The sequence below is a fragment of the Rhinolophus ferrumequinum genome, chromosome 24 (assembly GCF_004115265.2).
Source record: "Rhinolophus ferrumequinum isolate MPI-CBG mRhiFer1 chromosome 24, mRhiFer1_v1.p, whole genome shotgun sequence".
Classification (NCBI taxonomy): Eukaryota; Metazoa; Chordata; class Mammalia; order Chiroptera; family Rhinolophidae; genus Rhinolophus; species Rhinolophus ferrumequinum.
The window spans coordinates 24,100,028-24,127,781 of NC_046307.1; the positions used below are offsets into that span (position 1 = coordinate 24,100,028).

General features: G+C 39.9%; 1 long non-coding RNA gene across 2 annotated transcripts in view; it reads left to right on the plus strand.

Moving 5' to 3' along the window:
• The first annotated feature begins 20,317 nt into the window (after positions 1-20,317).
• Positions 20,318-27,754, plus strand: part of LOC117016819 (uncharacterized) — a 37,894-nt gene continuing 30,457 nt past the window's right edge. For both annotated transcript variants that reach the window (XR_004421973.1, XR_004421972.1), the window contains exons 1-2: positions 20,318-20,468; positions 27,297-27,433. This is a non-coding gene — a long non-coding RNA (uncharacterized LOC117016819). The remainder of the gene's footprint in view (positions 20,469-27,296; positions 27,434-27,754) is intronic.

Here is a 27,754-nt window from a genome sequence, read left to right on the forward strand (position 1 = left end):
TAATTGACAAATAGAGTTGTATGTGTTTAAAGTATACAATGTGATGATTTGATAGCCATATACATTGTGGAAAGATTACTGAGAGCAAGATCGTTAATACATCCATCACTTCACATAGTTAATTGCAAGGTGTGTGTGTGTGTGTGTGTGTGTGTGTGTGTGTGTGTGTGTATGTCCAGAATGCTTAAGATCTACTTTCAGCAACTTTAAGTATAAAATACTATATTATTAACTATATTTACCACACTGTACATTAGATTTTGAAAACTTATTCTTATAATTGAATATTTATATCCTTCGACCTACATCTCCCCATTTCCCACTCCCCCAACCCCTGCGAACCACTATTCCATTTTCTGTTTATATGACATTGGCTTTATTTTATTTTATGTTTTTAGATTCCACATATAAGTGATACCATGCAGTAATGGTCGTTGTTTGGTTTATTTCACTTAGCATAATCTCCTCTAGGTTCATCCATGTTGTTGCAAATGACAAGATTCGCTTCTTTTTATGGCTGAATACTATTCCTGTGTGTGTGTGTGTGTGTACGTACGTACAGAGGGTGCCAAAACAATGTATACACATTTTACACATTTTAAGAACGGAAAATTGTAATAAAATTGTAATACTCAATATATACCGATAACAAAAGATGAATACAAGTCACGTTTAACTTCTGCAATTACAAGAAGTGCTCAAAGTGGTTACCATCAGCGTCCAGACACTTCTGATTACGGCGAACTACTGCTTGAGCAACATTGACCAAAGTGTCCACTTGTATACATTTATGTGGCACCCCTAGGGTATATATATCTTTACTCATTTATCTGTCGATGGAAATTTAGGTTGTTTCCATATCTTGGCTGTAGTGAATAACGCTGCAATGAACATGGGTGTTCAGATAGGTCTTCAAGACACTGATTTTACTTCCTTTGAATATATACCCAGGAGTGGCTTTGCTGGATCATATGGTACTTGTATTTTTTAATTTTTTGACAAACCATTGTCCATAATTGCTGCACTAATTTGTATTACTACCAACAGAATGTAAGAGTTCCCTTTTCCCCACATCCTCACCAATATTTGTTTTTTGTCTCTTTGATAATAGCCATCTTAACAGTTTTGAGGTGATATTCCATTATGATTTTGATTTTCATTTCCATGATGATTAGTGATGTTGAGCACCTTTCATATACCTATCGGACATTTGAATGTCTTCTTTAGAAAAATGTCTGGTCAGGTCTTTCGCCCATTTTTAAATTAGATTATTTGCTTTTTCACTATTGAGTTTTATGAGTTCTTTATGTATTTTGGATATTAACCATTTATTACATAAATGATTTGCAAATATATTCTCCCATTCTGTAGGTTGCTGTTCCAATTTATTGTTTTCTTTATTGTTCAGAGCATTTAATTTAACGTAGTCCCACTTGTTTATTTTAGCTTTTGTTGCTTGTACTTTGGGTGTCTTATCCAAGAAATCACTATTAAGACCAGCGTCAAACATCTTTTTTCCCTGTGTTGTCTTCTAGGAGTTTTATGGTTTCCGGCCTTACATTTAAGGCTTTGATCCATTTTGAGTTCATTTTTGTGAGTGGTGTAAGATAAGGGTCCAGTTTCATTCTTTGGCAGGTGGGTATCCACTTTTTACAATACCAGTTATTGAAGAGACTGTGTGTTCCCCCATTGTGTGTTCTTGATGCCCTTGTCAAAAATTAGTTGACCATATATGTGTGGATTTATGTGGGCTCTCTGTTCTGATCCACTTGTCTAAGTGCCTGTTTTTATGCCAGTACCATGCTGTTTTGATTACTATAGTATTGTAAGGTAGCTTGAAATCAGGAAGTGTCTCCACTGAAAAATGGATCATCATCCTCCAGTCACTTTATTGTCATCTGCCTGAAAATTACCATAACGTCCCAACAAATATGGAATGATTAGGAATGTGAGTGGTATACCTTCTAGAGTGGGGGAACAGACAGCTTGCACAACAATAAACAGTGGTCCTGGCAAGACAGGTAACATGGTCTTCCCCCCACAAAAACAAAACCTAAAGGAAAACTGAACTCCTGACGCAGTTATGCTACTGTCTTCCAGTTTATTGACTGTGTTTAATTGTTCCCACTCCTCTATCTGTGATTCTTATACCAGAAGATCAACTTCTCTAGAATGAGTAGAAAAATCCTTTCTGTTCATTATACTTCACCATGGGTTAGGTCTTGGTTTCCAGATGTCACGGGGACTGTTTCTACATCACTAACACATTTCATTCTCAGGAAACCATACTTAATCACCAACTATCATGCTGACAAACCAGATATAACATATGTATACCGTTTCCCCCAAATTTTCTCTTTTTTGTTTTGGAGACATAAATTCATTTTGGCTTTCAGAAGAAGTATCAGAGTTAACAGTTGTTTTCCTGGAGTTATACCAGTATATGTGTGGACTTTAGAGTGGCTGGGTCTAGTTTTAAATACATGCTCCTTCACCTAACTACCTGAATTTCAACTTAGATGTTTAAGCTCAATTCTTTTACATATATATGTGGATAATTCCACATGAAATAACTCCCACAAGCTTATTGTTAAGATTCAAATTTTGTAAATGTTATTAGCTCTCTTTGTAACCGAGGAAACCAAGATGTAAAGAAATTAAATATGCTGTAGAATCGTGCTCTGTAACAACAAGTAGCATTTTTGCACTTAGGAAATATTAGTGTCAGATGTTCTTCTGATATACTCTCTTACGAGAACACAAGACTTAGAATTAATTCATAGCACCATGAAAAACACTTATCTCCCTAAACTGTTGAGTCAGGTCAAGCAGATTGAAAGGGGGCGAGGTTGGCATATTCCCTGCCCTGTAGGAATTTTTACTTGGATAGCTGTCCTGTTCCCCTCTGATTTGGGAAGTTTATACTCATGCTAATACATGTGCGTGCACATGTTTAACAGCAAGAAGCCAGGGGCGATCCCAAGATTGTAATCAGTGCGACTTCTAAATGCAGTTGATCTGAGCTGACTTAAATCTATCTTCCTTCTTCTTCTGGGCAGGGTCTCTGTATAGACATAGTAGCTCTGAGTCTGTGGCCTCATCTGGTGCAAACTGTTCTCTAATGAAAGGCCTAGAGCCAAAGACCTCATTTCCTTTCCCTAGAGTCTTCACAGATGGAAGTTAGGATTTCTATTTCACAAAGCAAAAGGGCATGTTATCGGAACTACAGTTTGCTTCTGCACTCAATGAAGCAAATTCAAAATCTAATGTCCCCCGCTGCTGACCTTGTTACAGTGGCGATGTGTTTTTCAACATGGCTGTGTCTCCTTTGTGGCTGTGCTTAACTCACTGCAGGGACAGACACCTGCATGCAAGGGAACAATGCTTCATAAAGTCCAGTCCTGTTGAGTGCCATAAGAGAAAAGGAATCTGCAGAGGTGCTGGGAGAGACTTGTGGCTGCCAAAGGAAGGTTTTGGAGACTACCCTTCACCACTCTGGACATTCCTTTTATGTAGTCTACAGGAATGACCACTAGAAAACCGTACATCTCCCTTCTTACTTTATAAATGAAGAACCTGAGGCCCAGCAGGTTAACAACTTGCCTCATTTTATACAGCAACTGATGGAGGTAGCACCAAAATCAAGACCTCACCCAAGAGCCTTTTTACAGCCTCGGGTTGTATTTTCCATTTACTCATCTCTTATTACCACTCCTTTTATTATGAATAAGTGTTTCTTTCTGATCAGAGTTTCCCCCAGTATGGTCCCTGAGAAATCTGCATCACAGTCTCCTCGTGTGCCTGTTGGAATGCAGACTCCCGGGCCCTGCTCCAGGACTATCATTTCCCTGTGTCCCTGGCACTGGAGAAATTTACATTTTCAACCACACACTTGAGGTGATTCTTACAGAATATGAATATGGTTCGTTTTTATTTTGAAATAGTTTTAGATTTGTAGGAGAGTTGCAGTTAGTGTGGAGTCCCCATCAACACCTCATCCAGCTTCTCTTAACGTGATCATCTTCCCGAACCACATAATACAACGATCAAAACCAAGAGATTAACACTGGGAAAATACTGTTAACCAACTGTTGACTTCATCCGTCATCTCACCCATTGTTTCACTATTTTCTTATTGTTGTTATTGGTGTTCTAGGACCCAATTTAGGGTCTGATGTGGCTTGTGGTTGTTATGGTTGCCAGGTTTTGCTGCTCTGGATCATAACCCCAGATTCAACACTACAGTGGATGAATCCTGGCTCTGAAGGCAGACAAACGGATAATTCCAGTCCTGGTATGACTACACTGAAACTCAGGCTACAGGGGCAGTACTGCTTAACGATGCAGCAGAGACTCAAGCAGATCAGAGTGAGAGGAGACACAAAAGATCGTTCAGTCTTGATCCCTTGTTTTCCTGATGGAGATACTGCATTCCAGAGAAGAAGTGTGAGTGAATCTGTAGAAAGATTGGAACTGACTCCATAGTGTCCCTTGGCTCCAAGTGTCCCGGTCATTTCTTTAAGTACCTGCCTTTGATGATATGTTTTTCTTTATTCTCAAAGTGAGGATCATGAACAGATTTTTAAAACAATTATCCATGATCCCATATGATTCTCCCAGTTTTCCATGAGAGGAACATGAAAAGTCTAGTTTCCTCCAACTGGGGGACCAGGAAACTGGTTTGAGGAAGGAAACCGAGGTCCCCAAGGTGCCATGGCAAGCATACAGCTGAGCCATATTCACACCTCTACAAGCTGACTCCTGAAACGGTGCTAGTCTGCAGTACACCACATGCCTCCTGCCCTGAATTTATGCAATCTGTGCTGAAATGGATATTTTGTGTATTCAAATAGAACATTTGGAGGAGTATTTAAACACAAATTCAAATAGGGCACCCAAATGGGGAAATGTTGTGAACCTGGCATATTTAGCAATTATAAATGGGAGACGTGTGGAGGGAAGGGAACTGACATGAATCAGTGTGAAATTCTGCACTTGGCAGAAAGGACTAGATAATTCCAAGTTGTTGTTTTTTTGTGCTTTTAATTTGGGCACCTCGATACTTGCCTGTCCTGAGAGTAAAATGAGTGACTCCTCTGAATTTTGTCATTGCTCACTACTTGGCACGCTTCTGAAAAAAAATATTTGTTCGTGGGAGAATGTCTAGTTTAAGACACAGTCACACACACAGCTACCAGCAAAGACCAAATGCTGTTTCTGCCAATAAAACTAGTTTTGTGCCCCTTAGCAAATCGCTTTTTCTTGATGCTATGCCTCAGTCACGACAAAGGTGAGAGGGTTAGAATTGGTGATTTCATGGGCAAAGCCATGGTTAGGACCCATCGTGGGAGGGTGGCCACTGGAAGGCGCTGGTAGGTTGGAGACTGTCCATAGTGTTTGTTAGTGGAGGTGTCGTTATGTGAAAAGATACCGCCCTTTCCTATATTGTCTGTGATTCCCAAGGTCATGCTGTTTCCTCTAATATCTTTTCATGAGTCTTAACAAAAGCTACTTCTATGCAGGCCTTTATTTTTATTTCTTTAAAAGCGTAAGAGGTATAGAAAGTTTCCCCTGCTCCCCTTCCAGCTGTGCCTCTGCTCAAGGGTCCCGTTCTCAACTCCTGTGCTTCTGGTGTCCCGGGCTGAAGCCTCTCTCAGTAAGCGAAATGAAGTAGCTTTGTCTTCTCTGAGGCTTCAGATAATAAAAACGTGGCCGTGTGGGCAGAGCCATGTGAAATGCTCATCTATCAAATCTAGAGGCCCAGGTGTGGGAGGCAAATTGTGAAAAGTGGCTTTTATGTCCATCATCTAACTTGGTGTTTCTCCACCCCTGCCCCGAAATAACTAACACAGGCGTATGGGGATGCCCTGCCAATAGGATTTGCCTTTTAACAGGGGATGTTAGAAGACACATCTGCTCAGAATAATAAATCTTTAAAGGTAAAATTTCTGAAGGTATCTGGGGTTGTGAAAGACACTGTTGGCCTGGACATATCCCAAATCAAACCATAGAGGGATTTATTTTTCACGATACACTTCAGGTTAGCTCCAGGAGTTACCTCGATAATTGATTTAGGCTTCAAATGGACGACAGATTTGGCTAGTGCTCTCCTGTATTACTCGCCACGCTCTCTTGTATCGCCTTCCATCTTTTCCAACCAGGAGCAGAGGCACCAGAACTTCTCTATTGGAGAGATGTAGTTGGGCTAGAAACCTTGTCTTGATATTCTAAACCTTATTTGAAACCTTGTCCAAAGACATTGTTTGGACTCATATACTTTTTTGGGGGTAGCAGGAGTAGAAAGTCACCTTGCCAAGGGTGGAGACAACCATAGCTATTACTTTTTCTGTCCTTTCTTTAAATTGATGAGGATGTCAAGTTCCAAAATGGGGAGTTAATTGCCCAAGGAAATAACATAAGTCAATAGAAGGATTTGGCTTGAACGTCAAGTCTCAGATACATAGGAAAGCAAACCCTCCCCTATAAAGCAATTAATTAACTTCATAGCTTCAACAGCAGAGAATCTGCTCTCTTGGGTGAGTAGCCTTTTTTCAAGACCTCAATTCTGAGTGCATTGCAACTGTATTGATTTTACAGAATACCTTATGTAATTCTCCAAGGCGTGTGAGAGGTTTTCCTTTGTTTGTTGTGAACTTCTTATTTTGTAGGCATTCTGAACGAAAGGGTGGTTTTTATTAAGACTAACAAATACCTTGTAAGTCAGAAAGAAGAAAAAGGCAATAGAGGAAAATTCGAAGGTTACAGACTTTCAAAGTGTTATGTAAAGGGAAAGTTTAGTGCAACTTGCAGATCAACAAAGACTAACAAGGCAGTCAAGCCTCATCTTAGAAAAGAGTTAAGCTCAAAAGTTAGCACATGGAGCAAAAATCGAGTTTAGGTAAAACTACCACTGAAAATTTCCCAGGAAGGTGGCATAATACCTCAAAAGTCCAAGAGGACCTTATTTTTTTCCTCCAGTGACAGAACAGATAACTTCTTTGAATGAATACAAAGTATTCTCAGGGTCATGTTATATGGAAAAAAGTGCGTTGTGTCTTTAAATACAAATCACATACATCCTTATGAGATACTCAGTGAGGTACAGGTGAGGACACCTGCGGAGGAAACAGTCACTTTGTCTCCCCTCTCACGCTCCTCCACTCCTGCGCTCTACGCTCATTGAGGGGAATGGCGTGTGGACTCATGCTCCCCTGATCTCTCACCCTCTCTCGCCTTTCCTCTGAATGCTCTTCTCCACCTCCCCAGAATTTGTCTAAATGCATGTCAAATATAGAAAATCTTAAAACCCAGGTTTTTGATGATGGTTCCAGTCTGACATTCTTGACACCCCCACTTCTGCTGTCTCCCATCCTCCCTTTCTTCCACATGTATTTAGTTGGTGCCTATCTGTACTGGGGTCTATAGAAAGTACTGAAGTGGACCAGACAGAGTCCGGCCCCTATGGAATCTATAGACTTAGAAAAAAAATAAAAACAACAAATAATTACTGGTATATTGATTTGGTGGAGAAGAAATAGAAGTCCAGAGTACCATGACTTTATATAACTAGACAACCAATCACGTCAGGCTCATGCTTGGGAGAGCAGAACTCATGCTACTTGACACCCATGAGGCGTTATGCTCATCACTTAAATGTCTCAACTTTAGTTTTTTCAACAACTGTGTTAGTAGGTGGTTGTGAGAATTCAACTGAATAGAGTATGTAGGAGCACCTGGCAACTTATTAACTGGAACATAAATTATTTGTGCTATTGTTGATCATCCTGTGTCCACCTTTGTGCTGGGCTCTGTGGGAAATACTTGAGAGGTAGAAGATACGGACTTGCCTTTTTATTGGGAAATCAGATTAGTTCAGGGGAATAATGAAGAGATTATATTGTAGAACTCAAGCAATATATGTTGCAGGAGTCCAAAGAAGGGAGGAATCCATCAAAGTGGATGGACATATAGGGCAGTCTTCAAATAGGTGACTGGATTTTGTGAGCTTATCTAAAGTGAAATGAGTAATTTGCAGTGTTACAGGAGGTGGAGGGGAGGAAAACGTTTCCCTTCTTCCCTTCTAGGCTGGTCTAATAATTGACATAAAGCAGCTTAACAGGAGAAAATCAAGTTTAAGTTTGTACGTAGGGGAGCCCAAAGAAATATGAAACTCAAAGAAGTGACCAATGCAGGCAGATTTTTATGCTCTTTAGACAAGAAAAGAATACATTTGTGGAGAATTGACAAGACTTGTTTGGAGTAGCAAATTAGTGAAGAGGTAACAACATTTGTTTATACAACCATTTCAGCCCTAAGCTCCCTGTCTCTGGTGATAAAGATGCTTTCTACCCTCCTGGTATACAGAGTATACCTTTCACATGGGAGATTTATTTCCTGGTTTCAGGGGAACAAAGGAAGTCAGAGTGTCCTTCTTGTACTGGCTGTTCCTTAGCCAACTGTAATTCAAAATAATCAAATGCCCAAGGGGCATATTTTGGGGTGGCATATTCTCTCCTTTGGAGGGGACATGGAATATAATAGGTACAGATATAAGGATACAATCACAGTGTACTAACCTGTCCTGGGTATGGTAGGGATGACCTCAAAGTCATGTGAGCAAACAAACTACTGTGGGGCCAGAGTGGCTGGGTTTCTACTTCACTGATATTCCTTTTCACAACTCTAAAACAACAACATGTCCAGTTTCCAATTCATTAAATTCATGTCCAGTTTCCAATTCCACAAATCATTAAAAAATGGTGTGTTGCTATAGTGTCCCTATTAGCAAATACATATAAGAATGTTTTCTCTACTGCCTTCAAACCATTAGTTGTGAAGCCACAAGAAAAATAATCTATTACTTCATTTTGGGGCAGCCATGACTCTGAAGAAAGGTTCTGTGTGTCCTTCCCCTCTCATATCTCATATTTGTTTGCTTTCTTATGAATTACCTTACTATTCCATAATCCTGCAATTCCAAAAGTAGGTGGAAACAGTCTTTGAGATTCTTTTCTGAGTTCTACATACCATGTCATTACTCTTAAACCACAAGATCCTTCTGACCACCACATTTCTTCACTGCCAGTCAAGGCAGAATTTTAGTGGTTACTAAAATGGAACTTTAGAGTCATATCCATCTGTTTAAAATTCATTCTTAAGTATTATTATTTTCTTATTTCTCCTAGTATATACCTTTTCTGGGCCATACAGGAAAGCATATAATTATATGCTGCCTTGGATCGTATTCTGCAAGATTGCTCGGTATTTTAGATTTTCTAAGGTATTTTTGAGCTAAATCCTATATTATCTTCGTATTTCCCACTTAAAGTGCCTAACAGAGAACTAGGCATAGACCTTTTTATTTTTAATTGCTTGACATTTTGATGGACACTGTGTTCATGTTTCTCAACTAATCAATTACCTGAGACATACTAGGCTGCAAATAAATATCAGTTGGTGCAATGACATTGGTCAAAAGACATAAAAGGGCTCAGCATATCGTGATCTTGGATAAATTCACATTGGGCTAAAGGACAGCAGTGATTCTCTTTAGGAATGTACGTTGTGCTGGCTCTGGAGTAAGACAGTTTGGATTTAAATCGCAACTCCACCCCTTAATAGCTGGGATATTGTGTCTCTCAAAATGTGGGTAATAGTGGCGACTACCTCATGGTATTGTGTGGATTAAATGAAACAATGCATGTAAAGTAAATTGTACAGCACTTATTAAATGTTAATTCTCATTATCTTCAAGAGTCTCATATATGGAATGACTTTCTTTTTAATGCCTAATTTGGTACGGAGAGTTTTCCACCCATTATGTTCACAAGGAGTCATCAATCTATTATGATTCAATTCAGGCAGTTTTCCTGAGGATCATTACAGTGGAGGACAAGATCTCCATGGTCTTAATTATTACCTGTCCGCCCACTTCAGCTAAATGATAGCATTGCGTGGAAATCACTGAAGGCTCTCAATACCACGCCTGACTTTAACAACCGACAGGAAATGGCCTGGAATTCCATGCCTTTGGGCAGCGGTCTCCTCCTTACTAATGAATAGTTCCTTGCTTATTGCAAAGTGAACCAACAGCTAACTCACTTCGATTCTTTACTTGAATCCGAGATCTAATGAATCAGTATTTGCTGAACGAGGAAGCCAAACACTCATAATTGGTTCCTGTACTTTAAGTTGTGCTTTGTCACTGTGGAAGACCTCATGAACGGCCACGTGATAACCTTTAGACCTATCAGCGTGAAGAAATGTTGTCTTTCACTTTTTATTTCAACACACAGAGGTGTCTGATTGAAATAACTCTTGGGTCAACTACTGGACAGGCAAAAAACATAGTCTATATTCAAGGGGTTCTTTCATACCGTGTTTCCCCAAAAATAAGACCTAGCCAGACAATCAGTTCTATGCGTCTTTTGGAGCAAAAATTAATATAAAACCGTTTTATTTTACTATAAGACCGGGTCTTATATAGGAGCCGGTCTCATATTCACTTTTGCTCCAAAAGACTCATTAGCACTGATTGTCTGGCTAGGTCTTATTTTCGGGAAAACACGGTAGCAGCTGTATTTATTAGGGAAGTTGGTGGTTATTTGTTTGCTAAGGGTTATAGCAGGCATCCAATCACTCAGAAATCCCATCCAAGAAAAGTGCTTTCTTTTACACCACGGGTGCTCTACCTCAAAATGTACCCTGAATCACATACACCCCTTTTTTCCACCTTCACCATCACCTCATCCACACCACGTTTTCTCCTGCCTTAAGGTACTGCTGTCACCACTTACCCAATTTCCCCCAAACAGTTCATTCTCCCTACAATAGCCTAAATGATCCATCATAACAAAATAAAAACAATGAAAAAATAGTGATAGGGATGGCTGTCCCTGATACAGCATTTACTGTATCAGGGACAGTATCTTGTTTTTTTTTTTTAAAAAAAGGCACCAGATCTTGTTTTTTTAAAAAAACAGCTTTATCAAGATATAATTCACATATCATAAAATTCACCTGTGGTGTCCAGAAATGATTCTGTTTCACAATGTAATTTCACTGAGTGACAAACGCTCTTTGTGGTGGAGCTCTTTGTGGCACACTCAGTCCATGTGGCCCTGGGTGCCTGAAGGAAATGGATTTTTCTCTGTGGAATTACCTTGGGGATCGCTGAAGCACCTGTGAAGCCATTTGTGCCAGGCAGTATTTCGTTCTCTTTCTCCCGGTAAGTGAAGGGGAGGTGGAGGTCTGGCTGGGGAATCTGTCTCCAATGAGAATTTGCATTTTGAGTAAAGAGAATCCCATGAGTTACTCAATCTATTAACTCATGTAGAAATGCTTCTGTGGCTTAGAGCAGCCATTTGTTGAAGGCACAGCCTTGGTTTTATGCTTAAAAGATACACAGACAGTAACAGCTTGGGAGAGCAGAAATATATTTGTTTATTGACTTTAAGGAAAGGATTTAGAGAGAGAGAGAGAGAGAGAGAGAGAGAGAGAGAGAGAGAGAGAGAGAGAGAGAGAAATGGTGTTTTTCAGATTAGATTATGGGGACAAAGCATTGCCCCTAGGCAAATGTTGTGTTCATTTAAAATGTAAATGAACTTCCACCAGCATTCACTCTGAGCCCTCTCAGCCTCCATTATGTGAAATCAAATGGGTTTTTATATTGAGAAGCTGTTCAGCTAACAGCAGGCGATTCCTTCTCCACACACTGACAGTTGTCCTGCTTCAAATTCTCTCAGGCTTCCTGCCTATTCTGTGTGGTGCAGCCAGGGCCAGCTCAGTAGGATGGGCCCATTCGTACCTGCTAAAGAGTCACATAAGCATCCTGTCAGTTAAGGAGAACCTTCCGGCGCCTTCCTCTGAGGGAACCGAGCAGGGAGCAGTGTGCAGAGGATTAGAAGCTCAGCAAAGATAATGCTTTAATGAGGGACAGGTAGTTTAAAAAGTGATGGTTTCTGGGGCCATGGCTTCAGAAACCTGGCAAGTGGTGAGAAGCAATGGATTCGACCTAACAGGGATCGTATTATGAGGGGGAGGCCAGCACAGTGAGGAAGAAAGATCAGCAAATAGCAAATCTGGAAACTGGGTGTGAGCTTAGGTTCAGAATTAGCCATCTGTGGCTTTTCCTGTCTGTAACATGGGTGGTTGGATGAGCTGACCGCCAAGGCTTCTCCCAGCTTTAATAATACTCTGCCAGACAGAAAAGGCCATGCATTTCAATTTCCACTCAGTTATGTGTTTATGGGATTGTCCACGGTCTTTTATGATTTCCACATACCTTGCATTTACATGAGATTTTCTGTCTGTGAAAGAACTTTAATATGTCTCAGCACCCTTCGTTGTAATTTGTGGTCTATAAATGTAAGGTATGTAAGGTAGACAGAGCAGTTATTACCTGAGACCTGGATGTCTGTGAACTTGAACAGTGCTTCAAGGCAAGGGATTAAGAAAGAAGCACTGCCATGGGAGAAAGAGGTGATTGATTACCTGGATGTCTGACCTTGGAAGTATCCTTCAACCCCTGTGAAATCTCCAGTGGTGATGATGCTTGCCCTGCCACGAAGCACAGGGTACAACCACGTTGCCATTTTAGGGTGTCTAAAACACCAAATTCCATAGTGTGGATCGCTTGTATCGCTGGTTGCTGTGAGAATTTAACTCAATTCTGGGGTGCCTCTTGCTTTCATTGAGGCCATCACCCACAACTGTCTTTTCAGCCTAGCTAGAGAGGCAGCATGGTGCAGTGATTGAGTCTAAATCCCCGAGTTTGAATCTTGATTATGTCACCTGCTGGCTCTTTAACCCTGTACCCCTCTGGGCCTTAGTTTCCCCACCTCTAGAATAAGAGCCACAATAATAGTAAATTTATACATTTTCCTAAGAGTAAACTTAAAAAATCATTCATATAAATCACCTATCTCAGGATCTGATGCTTAGTGAGAACATAGTAAAAAATAATAATAATAAAATAGTTATTATTCTCATATATTTTAGAGCCAACCTTAGGTGTCACCTTCTCAATTAAGGCACTTTTTATTACTTTGACCCATAGAGATCTAGTCTTAAATGATAGCAATTAATATTTTTATAGCCTCATTTAGCTCTTGCCTGCACACTGTCTCTTGGACTAGTCTTTACCAGCAATACTTCCCGACCAGATAATAAGCCCCCTAATGAAAGAGGAGGGACCTGAGACAAGTTGAGCGTCTTCGTCACAGTGAAGCAGCTAATAAATGACTCAGTTCTTGTTTTCGGGCTCCAAGGCCACTCTGTCCCATACTGCTTCTCAGAACACTCCCCCACTTCTTCAAATGAAGTCTGGCTGTGTTTTCTCATAGATGGTACTAAGGAGAAAGCACTTTACTGGGAGGTGGTAAACAGGTTTGAGGGACGTCACTGCTAAACTTATTCTGGAAATATGGGTCTGGAAATCTCCTCTGAGCCTCAGCGTCCCTTTAAAAGAAGACGGTAGGGAGGGTAACTGATAAGAGCTTGGGTGCTAGAGCTTAGTCAGGACTGGCGCCATCCTGGTGTTGTCACCAGTTGGATAGCACTGAGCAAGTTACAGGACCTCTCTAAAACTCAGTTTCTTCAGGTAAGGTGAAGTCATTGACACCACGGCCCGTGAAGAGCTGTGAAGGTTCAATGAAATTGTGCGTGAACAGCACTGGCCATAGTGCCGGGCCCCTGGCTGTGTTTTGTTGGGTATCCTCAGCGTCTCCCGTAGCTCTTACAGCACGGTGGGAGAGGACACAGGCTATGGAGTCAGACTCTACTTGGATTTTAAGACCGAGTCCATTTCTTACTAGTGGTGTGACCTTAGGCAAGTGACCTTAGGCAAGTGACTTTGTCCATCTGATTCGTAACTTACTCATTTGTAGAACGGAGGATTTGATAACGCCTGCTTTACAGGGTTGTTGTGAGGATTAAAGGAGGTGTTATTAAGTGTTTCGTATATTGCCTCGCATGTCAGTATTCAAACATTAGCTGAAATACATCATATTGATAATATCTATGCAGCTACAACTTCCAGGATCCCCTACTCATAAGTTGAAGCTTTGGGAAGAAGTAGAAGGCTGGGGAACTTGGTAAAACCATCTGTGGGTAGGCGTGGAGTAAATAGTATCCTCAGATGAAGCCTGCCAGACATCTGTCCACAGCCAGTGCAGTGGCCTTTGAAGGAAAACAAATGGGATGTGGCAGGCTTTTGGCCTCCTTCCCTAGGACCTGCATCTTGGCACTGATGCCCAGACCTCCGCAGACCAGCTGGCCAAATGAGGTCCAGCTGACTGTCTCCCCACGCCGCTCCTCACATTAGCAAATGGAGGAGAACACACAGGAGGGTGTATGCAAGGAGATGTGAGGAAGCCCGAGATCCTGTAATCAATAATGAAATGTAACATTGATGAAGACTTTCTGGCGGGAATAAGGGAGGCCGGGAAGTAATGGCTACTGGGAATAAGTGTTCTTTGCAAAAGGGCTTCCCTTTTATTCAAAGTGACCTCTGATTAGCTGCATTTGAACAGAACCCTCAGGTGGTTCACATTCATGTTTGGAAAGCACTAGGCTAAAGAATTTCTAAGGTCCCTTTCTAGTCTAACTTTTTAGGACTAAAAGGATTTAGAAGAGTAAGAAACAAAAACAAAAGAGCTTCGGTGATATTGATATTTTATTCTCTCTGAGAAAGAAAAAAGTATTTGTGATATAGATTGCAATGCCTCCTACAGATATAGTCAATAGAATTTCTTTTTTGTTAGTTGAAAATTAGGGAGGCAAAAAATGCCCAGGGATACAAGATTACTTATTGTATTCCATCTCCTTTTCTGTCTCCTTGGATCTTCCCATCTGTCAGCTTCTCAAGGTTGCTTTCAAGAATTATATTAGAAACAAGCTGAAAAAAGGAAGTAGAAGGCAATGCTGAAAATGCCAGTAACAGTGGATGACAGCACTGCCCCAGAAAGAGCCCCCAAACAGGCTGGGGACTTGGTTAAATGAAGCTTAGAACAGTAAGTGGGTTCCAGGTGATTGATGGCAGGGTTGAATAAATAAGGGAAAGAGAGTTACTTCATTCATATTTTTTAAACATTTTCCCTCATTGCAGCCCAGTTCCTGTACGCAACGGGGCTTATTACTAGTGAATTTATTCTTTCTTTAATCCTTCCAACAAATGTTTATCGGGCATCTATTAGGTGTCAGGGGCTGTGCTGTGAAAAAGAACAGGGGTTTCATCTTTTGTTTTTAATAGCTTTATCAAGATACAAGTCACGTGGTATACAATCCACACATTTAAAGTGTAGAACTCAATGGTTTTATTGTATTTACCAATATATGCAACTGTCACTATAGTCAATTTTGGAACAACTTCATCCCCTCAAAAAGAAACCCCATACCAGTTAGATATTGCTCTCGTCCCCCGCATCCCTCCCAGGCCTAAGCTATCACTAACATGGTTTCTATCTATAGTTTTATCTATTCTGGTCATTTCATATGAATGGAATCATAGAGCATGGTCTTTTGTGACTGGCTTATTTCACTTAGCATAATGTTTTCAGGGTTCATTCGTGTTATAACATGCATCAGTACTTCATTCCACTTTATGGTAAAAAATACTCCGTTATTTGGATATATCACATTTTTCTTATCCATTCAGTTGATGGACACTGAGTTGTTTCTATCTTCTGATTACTAAGAATAATACTGTGTACACATCTGCATACACGTTTTCTGTGTTTTAATTTCTCTTGGATCCATAACCAGTAGTAGAATTGCTAGGTCATATGGTAACTCTATGTTTAATCATTTAAAGAACTCTCAGACTGTTTTCCAAAGTGGCAGTGTGAAACTTTACGCTTGGCGAACTTAAATAGAGTCACATTGGAGGTGGCAGTGTGTGGGACGTTTGACAATATGTAGTCTGTCTCTCATCACCCCATCCATTTCATTCTTCCCACCTCCATCTGTATGGGCTCCTCAGAACATCTCTTTCAAAATGTTATTTCCCTGCTCAAGAATCTACCATGGAAACCCAATGACTAGTCAGATTAAACCTTCAAGAATATGATACTCAAGGCCCCCATATTTGTGACATAAATAGAGCATAGTGGTTTGAATATAAAATTTAACATGAAAAAGACTTAGGTTTTAACTCAGCTTTGGAACTTGATTTGCTTTATGTCTTTAGCTATGTAATTAAATTATTTCTGCCTCAGTTGCCTTGTCTCTTAAATAGATTGCTATGAAGATTTTAGTAGAAAATGTTTAGTACAGTTTCTGGCACATTATAAGTACTCAGTGGGTAATGATTGATATAATATCAATGTAAAATAATAAGTTGTATTTCTGTATACTAGCTTCAAACATTTGAAAAATGAAATTTAAACATAACATTTACAAGAGCATAAAAGATAGCCATAAAATCTAGGGTTAAATTTAACAAAAAAGATATGTCAGACCTCTCTACTAAAAACTCTAAAATATTCCTAGGAAATTTAAAGAAGACCTAAATAGATGGAGGTAACATCCTAATGAATTGGGGGATTCAGTATTGTTTCAATTAAGCACAATCCAAAATAAAATTGCAAGGCTTTTTTTTGGAAACAGAAAATCCTATTCTAAAATTTACATAAAAATGCAAGGACTATACAACGTTCAAAGCCATCTTGAAAAAAACAGTCAGATGAATTATATTATTTGATATGAAGACTTATAAGCCATAATAATCAAGACAGTATTTATATTAAAGTAAGGATATACAAGTTGAGTAATGGGACAAAGTAGAGTTCAGGAATAGATCAATACACGTATAGTTAATTTCAATAAAAGCTCAAAGGTAATTCAATGAGAAAAGGAAAGTCTTTTTAACAAATGGTGCTGGAATAACTGGATAAACATATGGAAAAAAATAATTCTTACCTCCATTCACAAAATTAATTTAGATAAATTACAGACCTAAACAAAAAAGTTAAAACTTTTAAGGTTTTGAGGTAAACATAGAATAATATGTTTATAATCTTCGGGTTGGCAAAGGTTTTTAGAGAGGAAAGAAAAAGCATTAACTACAAAAAAAGTGATACACTGAATTTCAGCAAAAGAAAAAAGAAAAATCCTCTCACATCAAAAGGAAATAAGTTTAGCAACAATCTGGGGAAAATATTTGCACTGTATATTTTACAGTGAACTTGATCCAGAATAAATAAAGAACAAGCCAAAAATAAAAAGACAAGCCGGTTTTATACAGTTAGGTAAAATATTTGGACACTTCACAAGAAAGGATATATGCATGGTCAGTATGCCCATGAAAAAGTACTTGACGCCATTATTTATCAGGGAAATGCAAATTAAAACCACTCCATTGTAGCAACACCAAATGTTGGGGAGGGTGTGGATGGACCAGAACTCTCATATTGCTCAGGGAAGTATTTCTGTATGTTCCATCCACTAGTACACAGTTTAGTAGTTTCTCATAAAGTTCAACATAAACCTATATCGAGTCACCCAGAAAATCCACTTCTGAGTATTTACCTAACAGACATGAGCATATTATTTTCACAAAAAGATTTGGACAAGAATGTTTATAGCAGCTGTATTACTAAATAGCCGAAAAGCTTTATTAATAATAGCGAAATGGCCATCAACAGGATAATGGGTGAAGAAATGGTGGCGTATTCATGCAACAAAATACTCCTCCGCTACATGAAGGCAACAAACTACTGATTCTTGGAATAATATGGATGAAGCTCAAAGAAAATTACGTTGAGCAAACCAATAAGAAACAAATGAGAACACACTATGATTTTATTTAGATGAAGTTCTAATTCCTGGTGATGGAAATCAGAAGCACAGTTGCCTATGAGGAGTGAGGTGACTGGGGACTTTTCTAGGGTAATGGGAATTCTCTAAATATTGGTTGCAGTGTTGGTTACATGGTGTATCCACTTGCCAACTTCATGTACCTGTGTGCTGACATCTGTGCATTTCTCTTCATATAAATTTCACCTGAAATAAAAAGATAGATTTTAATCCATTGTTGGAATTTCATCAGCTTTGTGTACTTGGGCAAAATAAGTCATCTCTCTGTTCCTCAGTGTCTTATCTCTTTAACGGATTGTTACAGGATATGAAGAGAGAATGTACGTTCACTGTTTAGCTAGTTTTGGCATGTCATAGGCACTAAGAAGGTGCATCGTATCAGTAATGCAACTAAATCTCCAACTAGCCAAATAGGTGCTGTAATCAAAAAGAATCTGACAGCTTTTGCACATTTCCCTTTTATTGTTGCGTTCTCTATGCATTTGCTTCTGCACCTCTTCTAGTTTGGAACCTCAGGGTTACTCATTGATAATTAAGGCAGCACTTGCTGCCTGCCGAGTGCCTGGATGATCTTGGACAAACCCTTTTACTCCTTTCAGCTTTAGTTTTCTCTTCTCCTTTCTCATGCCTGTTCCATCCAACAGGTCTCCTGTTCCATCCGTGTTGTCACCCCAATAAACTTTAAAAACAAAACACAACAGAATCCCTGGTGAGATTTTTAAATCACACTGATGCTTGGTTCTCACTTCTACAGACACTCATCTACTTGATGTGGTAGGGGGCCCAGGCATCGGTTGTTTTTAAAAGCTGTCCAGGGATTTCAATATGATGGCAGAGTTGAAAACCACTGGATCAGGTGATCTTTAAAGATGGGAGTCTACAAGCTGAAAGCATTCAAGCCTTTGGTGAAGCCACACTATTTTATCATTGTTGTTACGGATATTGTTGTTGAATTACAACATGCTTAGGGAGGACACAGAATTTCCAACTAGACACCAACACTGTGCTTCCTACTGCCTCATACCCAGCTTTTCCACCTCATCTGCCTGGGCTGTTATACTAGTAGACTTTCTTATTTATGGTTGTAGTTGTAGTCTTTGGTTCTAAATATATTCAGCACCTACTATAAGGAAAGGATTTTTTTTATGTTCCTATTTGTAGCCATTGTTATTTGTGTTGTCCTCTTCGCTGAATGGAAGCCATGATCTTACTCATCTGGAAAGGCAAACTGTGATACTGAATTTTGAATACAGTCTCTCATCCTGCGGCAAGTTGGCTAGAAAACGGCCCCACACAGCTATTGTGTCTACTGCTGTATCAGCAAAGTAAGGAAAAGGAAATCGGATATAAAACCTTCTGATATGCAGAAAGATTTATTTTTTAAAAAAGCCTGGAAGTCGCAGAACAGATGAAAAAGTAGCTTCATTCCTTTCTACCCATGTATAATAAGGTATTACAGTGGGGTGCGGGAGATGGGGTCCCTGACTACATGACAAATAGCTTGAACAGGTGGGCTGATTTGCAAGGGTAATGACAGAATCCACAGAGAGAGAGAAGAATGGGGTACTGGAATTGCTCCTGAGCCCCTTTCAGTTCAAGGGAACTGGGCCAATACTCCCCACCAGCGCTAAGTGAATGATTTGCTATCATCCAGTCTTCCTGAACGGCTGACAGTGTAATCTATTTCTCAGAAGTAGATATAGATGGCGCAATTTTTACTCTTATGTGGGGAAAAATAAAAGAGTAAATCCTATGGTGATGGAAGTGGGTGATCTCTCATCTCAGCCATCTGAGTCCATTCAGTAATGTGACATGCCTCCACTGCCCTTAATTTTGGTTTAAAAAAATTCTGCGGCTTCTTATGGAAAAACCGTCTCTCCTCTTCCTGCCCCATGACTTCTTGTGCTTAGCAAATAAAGCATACCAAATCTTTCACACCAGTGCCTAGTGAAGGTGAAAAGATATCTTAGAATGTATATGATTCCGAGGTAGTTAAATGCGTGATGTTCTCAAGTCCCTTCTGGCCACCTGACATAAAGCATTTGTAGAGACATTTGGAAATGACCAGCTCAGATATTACTGGCACTCACTACATCATAGACATTTTTAAAAAAAATTTTTGGACAGGTTTTAGAATTTGTAGTACCCATGTTCTAGTACCCTAGTACCCATATTCTCTTCTCTAAAACCATATTTAAAAAACTAATCCTTTTTCAATATGGTAGAACTTCTAAGTATCAGGTAAACCATGATACCTGTTTTTCAGGTCTTAAATCTTTCTTGAAGGAAGGCAGGGAATAAATAAATGGCTGTTGTTCTATTTAACAGACTTAGATTGCATTACCTTTTTTTTTTTTTTTTCCAACCTCATTTTTCCTGTTCAGTGAACTCAAGTTTTGTGGCTGGTTAATTCTGTCACTTGAGAGTGCGATTCAAATGAAGCCAGGCTGACTGCCAAGCCTTCCATGGTCACAGCGCACAGCCCTCTTTCTTGCCAGTCATCAGCCCATAGACCCATGGTTATAATAGAGATTGAGACGTGCTTGGTTCATCCCACCCCGCAAAAGCAAACTTGGGGCCATGGGGAAAATAAGCTGGTTCTAGCAGTTTGGGATAATAGTTCTGGATCTGTTTGGAATGGCTCGGTGACCTTGGTAAGTTATCTAAACCAGGCTTTTGGAAGTTGTTGTAAATTTTAAAGTGACACAGCATACTCTCTTTACCCATATCAATGTTCATATTAAGCATCATATTGTTTTAGGAAGGTCGGCGCAGTGTTACATTTTTGGATGGGTAGAACTGTCAAACCTTTTGAGTATTGTTTAGGTGTTAAAATTTCACTTCCCTTTCCTTTTCTTCTCCACTGAGGTGGGTTTTTTTTGTTTGTTTGTTTTTGTTGTTGTTTTGAGCATGGAACAGTCACTTTCTTTAACTGTCATATGACTTTCGGGCATGTATTTAAATCCCCTCTGTGTTATAAGCACACACAGGAGCTTTATTGTTCATTTTTAGTAATAGACATGGGTATGGGCAGAGTTTAAAAAACCGAGATTGTAGCTATGAAATCATGTTGTAATCTGGAGGATAATAATCTAAGATCTTAAGATATTAAGCTGTTCTAGCCATCGAGCACTGTGCTAGGAGGTCCTTGCTTGTATTCAAACCCATACAAATGTTGCTAAGTATTGACATTATCTTTGATTCCTCACTTCTCACCTATCATATTTGGGAAAGGCCGTGCATATGATTAGTGGTTGCTTATCTTCTGGAACCCAGGTCAGTGTCGCAAATACTCACTAAGCATGTCTCCGTTCACTTCCCTACCTGTGGCGCATGGGTTCATTGACTCCAGCAATCCTTCTGTCAAGCCCAGATGCAGTCAGAAGTACCTCTCTGTAGAGCATTATAGACGGTACCAGTTGGTAGTCGGCATCAGAATGAAATAGCCTCATTGTAGAGTGGTATTTCAGGACTAAACCACCTGGATTCAAATTCAAGCTCTGCTTCTTCCTCAGCGTAATATTTGTGATGCTACACATAATATGTCCTCAGCATAATTTCTCCATGTCTCAGTTTCCTCATCCACAACATAGAGATAAAAGCCGTGCCTACTCCATAGAATTGTTGTCAGGATTAAAAGAGATCACGTGACAACGCGGGGACAGTGTCTACACCGAGTTCCTAATAAATGGTCGCTCTCAAGTGAACTCAGCAGCCCTTTCCTTTATGTAGCAGCACCTTCAGATATACAATTAAAAGCCTATTTAATAATTCAAAGCCAATACGGGCATTAGGAGTAACATATTTGATAATTACAGATGTTCTCAAGGGTGCATTTGTATGTTTGTGTCACAGTTGATTCCTGTGTGCATTTGGGGAGATGAATCTAGAAGGACAATGATGTATGTTCCTAGAACTTCCTATTTTAGCTAGTATTTGAATAGGACCATTTGGTAAACATGGCACTAAAATATCCTTTCCAAAATGGGCACCAATCTGGCTAATGATAGGGCTCAGCCATTAACCTCAATTTCTTCCATCTTCTGTTCTATTTTCAGAAGTACAGAAAAATTACCACTTGCTTTAGGAAGCAGGAGTCAGTCGTGCTGACCTTTCTGTTGGCATTTGATTAGGTCTTTCTGTTTTCCTGATCGACTCTTGGCCAGACAGCCTCTGTCTTTATGCCTGTTTTTAGAGAACCTCTATGCTCCATTTCCACACTTGTTTCAGGCAGCTCTGCTCAGATGCTGTCGCCAGTCTCATGGATGAAAGGAAATAGGCAGGCGGGAGAGTGTGTGTTTGTGTGTGGGGGTATTACTTGTGGCAGTGTATTTCTGTGTGTGAGTGGACACATGAGTTCATGTTGAAGATGAGATTGTGTGTAGATACACAGTGTCTGTTGGGTGGGGGAATGTGGACCTACGAGTGTCTGCATTTGTATGTTTGCACATGTGCACCTTTGAGAATGTAAAGAACAGCCACTCCTCAACTGGATATTTTCTTTTTAAACTCTCAGCCTGTTCGATGTTATTGTGCATTTTCTTTCTCCCTTCGCCTCCTTTTTCATAGTCCATCTCTATCACTTTTCCTTCCTCAGCTCCACAAGTTTTACTCGCTCAGATGGTTACTACCACTCAATAATCTGAACTGTGCCCTCCTTCTTGTAGAGCTGAGAGCCTTTTGTATTTACCTGAATAGGGTTTCACATGTTGGATGTACCTAGTTTCTCACTGGTTCTGTGCAACATAGCTCATGTTTACCAGGGCACGTATCACTCCAGGTTTTCTTGGGAAAAACATGCCTGAAAGCTTGAATTTCCACTCTTCTCTGCTGCTCCTTATAATTATGACCCCTGAATGGTGATGAATCTGAGGCCCGTAGTTAAGGAGTCAGAACTAGAATCTGGTTGGTGTTCTTTTCACAAAGTCATTTCTGTGGAGGGTTGGGGGGAGAATCCAGATCAGACATAGGTGGTGGTGGGGGTGTCTATCAATAAAATACTTCTAGAATATTATTTCACATCCTAGCCCTTTCCTAAGCCCCAACACTGTTGTCGAGTCTTTGCCTATCACAGGCCTTAGTAGAGATCTGTTGATGGATTGATTATAATCTCAGGGCTTTAGTGAGCTGTGTAGCCTTTCCTTTTTTAGTGACATTCCTTGGAGAATTGAGTTTTGGGTAGAGGAGTCTTCCTTGCTTCATACTTATACCCATGTCGACAACCTACCCTGGCAAAATAAGTAGTAATATTAATAATTATGGCAGGTCATGAACCAAATCTGTCAGTATCACAAAAGATTCATGCATTCTGCACTCCTTACGTTCTGTTTACCGTTTTAATAATTCAGCATCTCAGAGCTCTGTTAGAGAAATAACAACGGAGTTTATTAATGACAACAATTATGAATATGAAATTATACAAGGTGTCATTTACATAATGCAAATAAGGGAGTTGATTACACACTGAGAGAGGGAGAGGGTTCGGGCTTGTCAGTGAATTCTAAGCCCGTACCATTTGCATTAGGAAAGTGGTTTTTTTGTTTGTTGTTTTTTTTGTTTTCTGGCAATGACATTCACCTACCTGGTATCCATGAAAGGAGTACTACATACTACAGCTTAGGAATCTAGAGGATATAGGCTTAAATATGATTGCTTTACATCTGACTCACAGAGTGACTTAAGTTTAAAGCTAGTGCCTGACAAATATAAAGCCCTTTGCATTCCACAATTTTTTTTCCTGTACATGGTATTGTTTAAGACTCAAAGCCACACAAGGGAAGAGAAGTCAGGTTTTATTGTTGAGGGAATAAAACTAGTGGATGCTTTTGAAAATGTTGCCTCAGCTCACAAACAGTCCCCCAACCATGGGAACAAGATTCACCTTCTTCTATTGGGTCACAGAAGTGGGCCTCAGGCATGGTATCTACAAGTGATATGCCCTCTATTCATGCCCTTGGGGTCTGGGGAAGACAATTGGCACTAGTTTGGCCAACCAGATCTTTGGCTGGAAATTAGACGTGGAAACGAGAATGAGAATTGAAATTCAGTCTCTCCTGGTGGTTGGACCTATACCATGAAAACTTGGGTTATCTTGTCTTCTACCAGGCTGACTAGGAGGAAACGAGAATGAGAATTGAAATTCAGTCTCTCCTGGTGGTTGGATCTATACCATGAAAACTTGGGTTATCTTGTCTTCTACCAGGCTGACTAGGAGAAAACAAAAAATTGACAGACAGAAAAGAGGAGGAAGCGGATTCACAGAAAGAAGTAATAATGAAAGAAGAGTGAGTTTTCTTCCTAAAGTCCTAGCCTGCAGTCCATTTTTAAGCTCCCTTATCCACTACTTTTGATACCCTGCTGTGTTCCTGCCTTTGGCTTCCATGAAATGCCCATGGATCCTTGAATAAAACTACTTGTTTTACTATTTTTGATTAAGGTAGATTTAGCGTATGTTTATTATTAATAAACAGAGTCTCTATTAAGACAAATAATTTGCCTAAGTCACAAAGCTGGTGAGTAGGACAGAGTGAGAGAGAATTCAGGTTTCCTCACCACTTCTCTGCAGCTTTTCCATAGCTCTGCAGCTGCTGCGTATATTTCCCAGTCCTCAGCCCTCCATCCGGGACCAATCCAGCCCTGTTAGGCGGGTGGAGCCCACTACAGGTTTCTCAGGTCGCAGAGTTTGGAATGAGAGCATTCTGCTTTGCTTCTAGCATGTACAGATGTACTCTATCAGGATGCTCCTTGATTCATTAAAATTCTCCATGAAGGAAATGCAGCCAGCTGCCATTCTCCTCGCTCATCCTCTTTCCTGGTGTCAGTAGCACCTCATTGCATTTGGCAACGTTCTTGACGTGAGTGACATTAGCCGGAGCACAAATCAGGTAGCATCTGCTGAGGAGTAAGAAAAAAACTCACAAAAAACATTTATAAAAGGGAAAACACAATCGGGGTGACATCCAAGTTGTCTTTTTGATAGACTCTGTTTCCGGGTTTGTGTTTAGGATAGATGGCTCCATTTTTTGGTGTTCCAATTTCACTGTTTTAAAGGTGGTCCCTAACTTTTATCTCAGAGGGAATTCATAACACTGAATAGATATGGTAGGAAAACATGGAGTTATAACTAAAATAACCACGTGGCCCAGTTTGTCTAGGATAATCTCTATGTGTAGCTGTTGTCCTAGCAAAATTTTCATAGGAACCCTTTCCTTCTCAAACATACTCTGATTTGGATGACAAGTTATTTGATTACCCCCATCCCCAATCATTGTCCCCATTTGACAAACCACCTACCAATGATATTTACTGAGTTCCTACAATACATGATCGAAGGAGGTGTGTGTGTGTGTGTTTGTGTAAATGTATCATGATCTCTGACTTTAATGAACATTCTTCCAGTTTAGGGTCACCACAAAAGCAAAACTGAACTGAAAGTCCAGGAAACAAAATCTTCGTAGTTTGTGGGACTGGAGAGTGCCAGTCAATTGGTGGTCAGTTTGCTACACTTGTGGGAAGCAGCGTGTGCATTGGTCAAGGAAAGAGAGTCTGGAGACATATAACTTGGGCTCACATTCCAACTCTGCCATTTGCCAGCTGTGTGACTATAATTAACCCGTCTTCACAAGCCTCTGGTTTCTCAACTATACATGTGGATGATTACAGTACTATCTTCCTTTGGGAGTGTTGTGTGTGTGCATTGTGTTGTATGTGGAAGGTAATTAACATAGTGCCCAGTGCAAACTAAGAACTCAGTAAATAAGAGCTAAGGTAGGATTCGTAGCAGCAGGTTCTGGATTGAAAATCTTTGGAATGAGCCTTTGTCTCTGTCATTCCAACTCTGTCACATAGTTGATAGGGCTAATCATAGAATGCCAGTATTATAAGACTGTACTGTTATCCAGCCACATCCCTACCACTCAGCGGTGGATGGTTGGTAGGTAAACAACATTCCTCAGACTCATTCATCACATTTCTTCTCGACATTTTCAAGTAGGCTTGTGCAGCAAGGCAAACTGTGTTGTGGGCTTAAGGGAACAGATGGTGTCGGAAGAATCTAGCATGTGATGGAAAAACATGGTAGGTTCCCATCCAGCACAGGGAGGGGCAGGAACAGTGTGTACTGAATAATTCTTCCTTCCAGGTGGTGGGGATGGAACAAGAAAGGAGATAGTGGGGTCCCAACAACAAACTCCATGGAAAAAGTATAGACTGCTACTTCTCTAGAATTTCCTCCCTGGACCTAGTGAGGTACTAAATTTTGTTAAATGCTGTTTGAACACATTTCTTAGAAATGTACTAGGGACTCTTTCCATGAATCAATTGAAAACTTTGAGACATCTTAGGACTTTGGCCAAAGGACATGGGCCCCTCAAAAAAACAAATAACCAACATGTACTTATTTAAATTACTATTATTAGTATTTAAATTAATGCCTGGCATTTATTGAGCTCTATATGCCAGACTGAGCTAAAACCTTTATAAGAATTATCTCATTAAATGTTTACAACCACATTCTGACACAGGTGCTGTAAGCAAACCAGTTTGCTTATAAGGAAACCTAAGTTTGAAGAGGCCTAAGGGTCACACAACCTAGGTCAACCTGACTCTGAATTTTAGGCTTTGACTATTATGCTCTGTGGTATGATGAACTTGCCCTCATAATAATAGATTAGGAACGAGGTAATTTCTTTAATGATAATTGTATTCAAGGATGGATTACTTTTGAATTATAGTCAGAAGAAGAAGAGGAATTATAATACTGGGGGTCTAAAAGTGCGTTTCTGGTTTGGTTGAATCTTCCTCTTGCTCCCAGTCTGAATTATAAAAGCTCTGGCCTTAGAGTTGGGCAGCTAGTCTTGTTTCACAGGGAAGATCTTTTATCTTCCTCTGGAAAACATTCCAAGATTTTAGCACTATTAAAATGCCAGAAAGGTCTTCCTGATTTTGAACCTAAGGTGATGGTATGTTGCCTAATTGGATGATATGAGGTAGGAATTAGAACACAAGCTCTTTTGGTTATATCGGGGAAGACACTGGTTCCTTATTTTTTTCTTTATTTTTATTCTATAGTTCTATAAATATTTATGGTATGAGGTCTATAGACCAGGCTCTGTGGAGCATATAGAAGGCACAAAGTCAAGGAAAATGCCTATCCTCACTAAGTTAGTTATCTTGCTTTGTCTTAGAAAAACAAAAAAAGATTACGAATCCCTGCCATATTCAATAGTGGGTGTATTAATTGCATTGTTGCCCATCATCTATATTTAAAATTATTTCCTTGCCTGTCTTTCTAACTGTATCCTCATGCTGTCTCATGATAAAACCACAGCGACATCGGTAATATAGTGTTTAATGGCTGATTGCCTTGATTCAGAAAGATAAGAGGGTGACAGCTTTGCTGTGTAAACCAGAATAAGTTGTTATAGTTCAAGCTTATTTACTAGGTTAGAGAATGACCCTCTCCTGCCCTCCTTTCTCTGCAGACAAGCCACCAATATCAAATTAATTTTCACATGAAGATACATCTGTCCCAGAGTTGAACAAGCCCCTGGAGCCAGAAGACTCTGAAGGGTTGGTCTTAAAGAATAAGCTTCGTCTCCTTTTCCCTGTCTACCTGTGGGTGAGTCACCATATCTTCTGTTAAGTGGGAATGCCCTGCCTACCATGCCCTGTCTGCCTGGAAGATAGCACAATGTTAGGATCCAGTGGGAGGGATTTGTAAGTGCTCTATGGATTCAAGGTTTTTAGTTAAATGGAGCTTAAACCTAAGCCACTTAATTGATAGGTGTGAAATAATTTCAAACTATGCGCATGAATATCTTGCAATATTAGATGATTTCTAATCATCTAATGGGCTGTAGGGGACAAGTATAATAGATGGCAATGTGAAGTATTCTCTGAATTCAGAAGCCACTGTGACAAAACATCGCCTGTAAAGAGT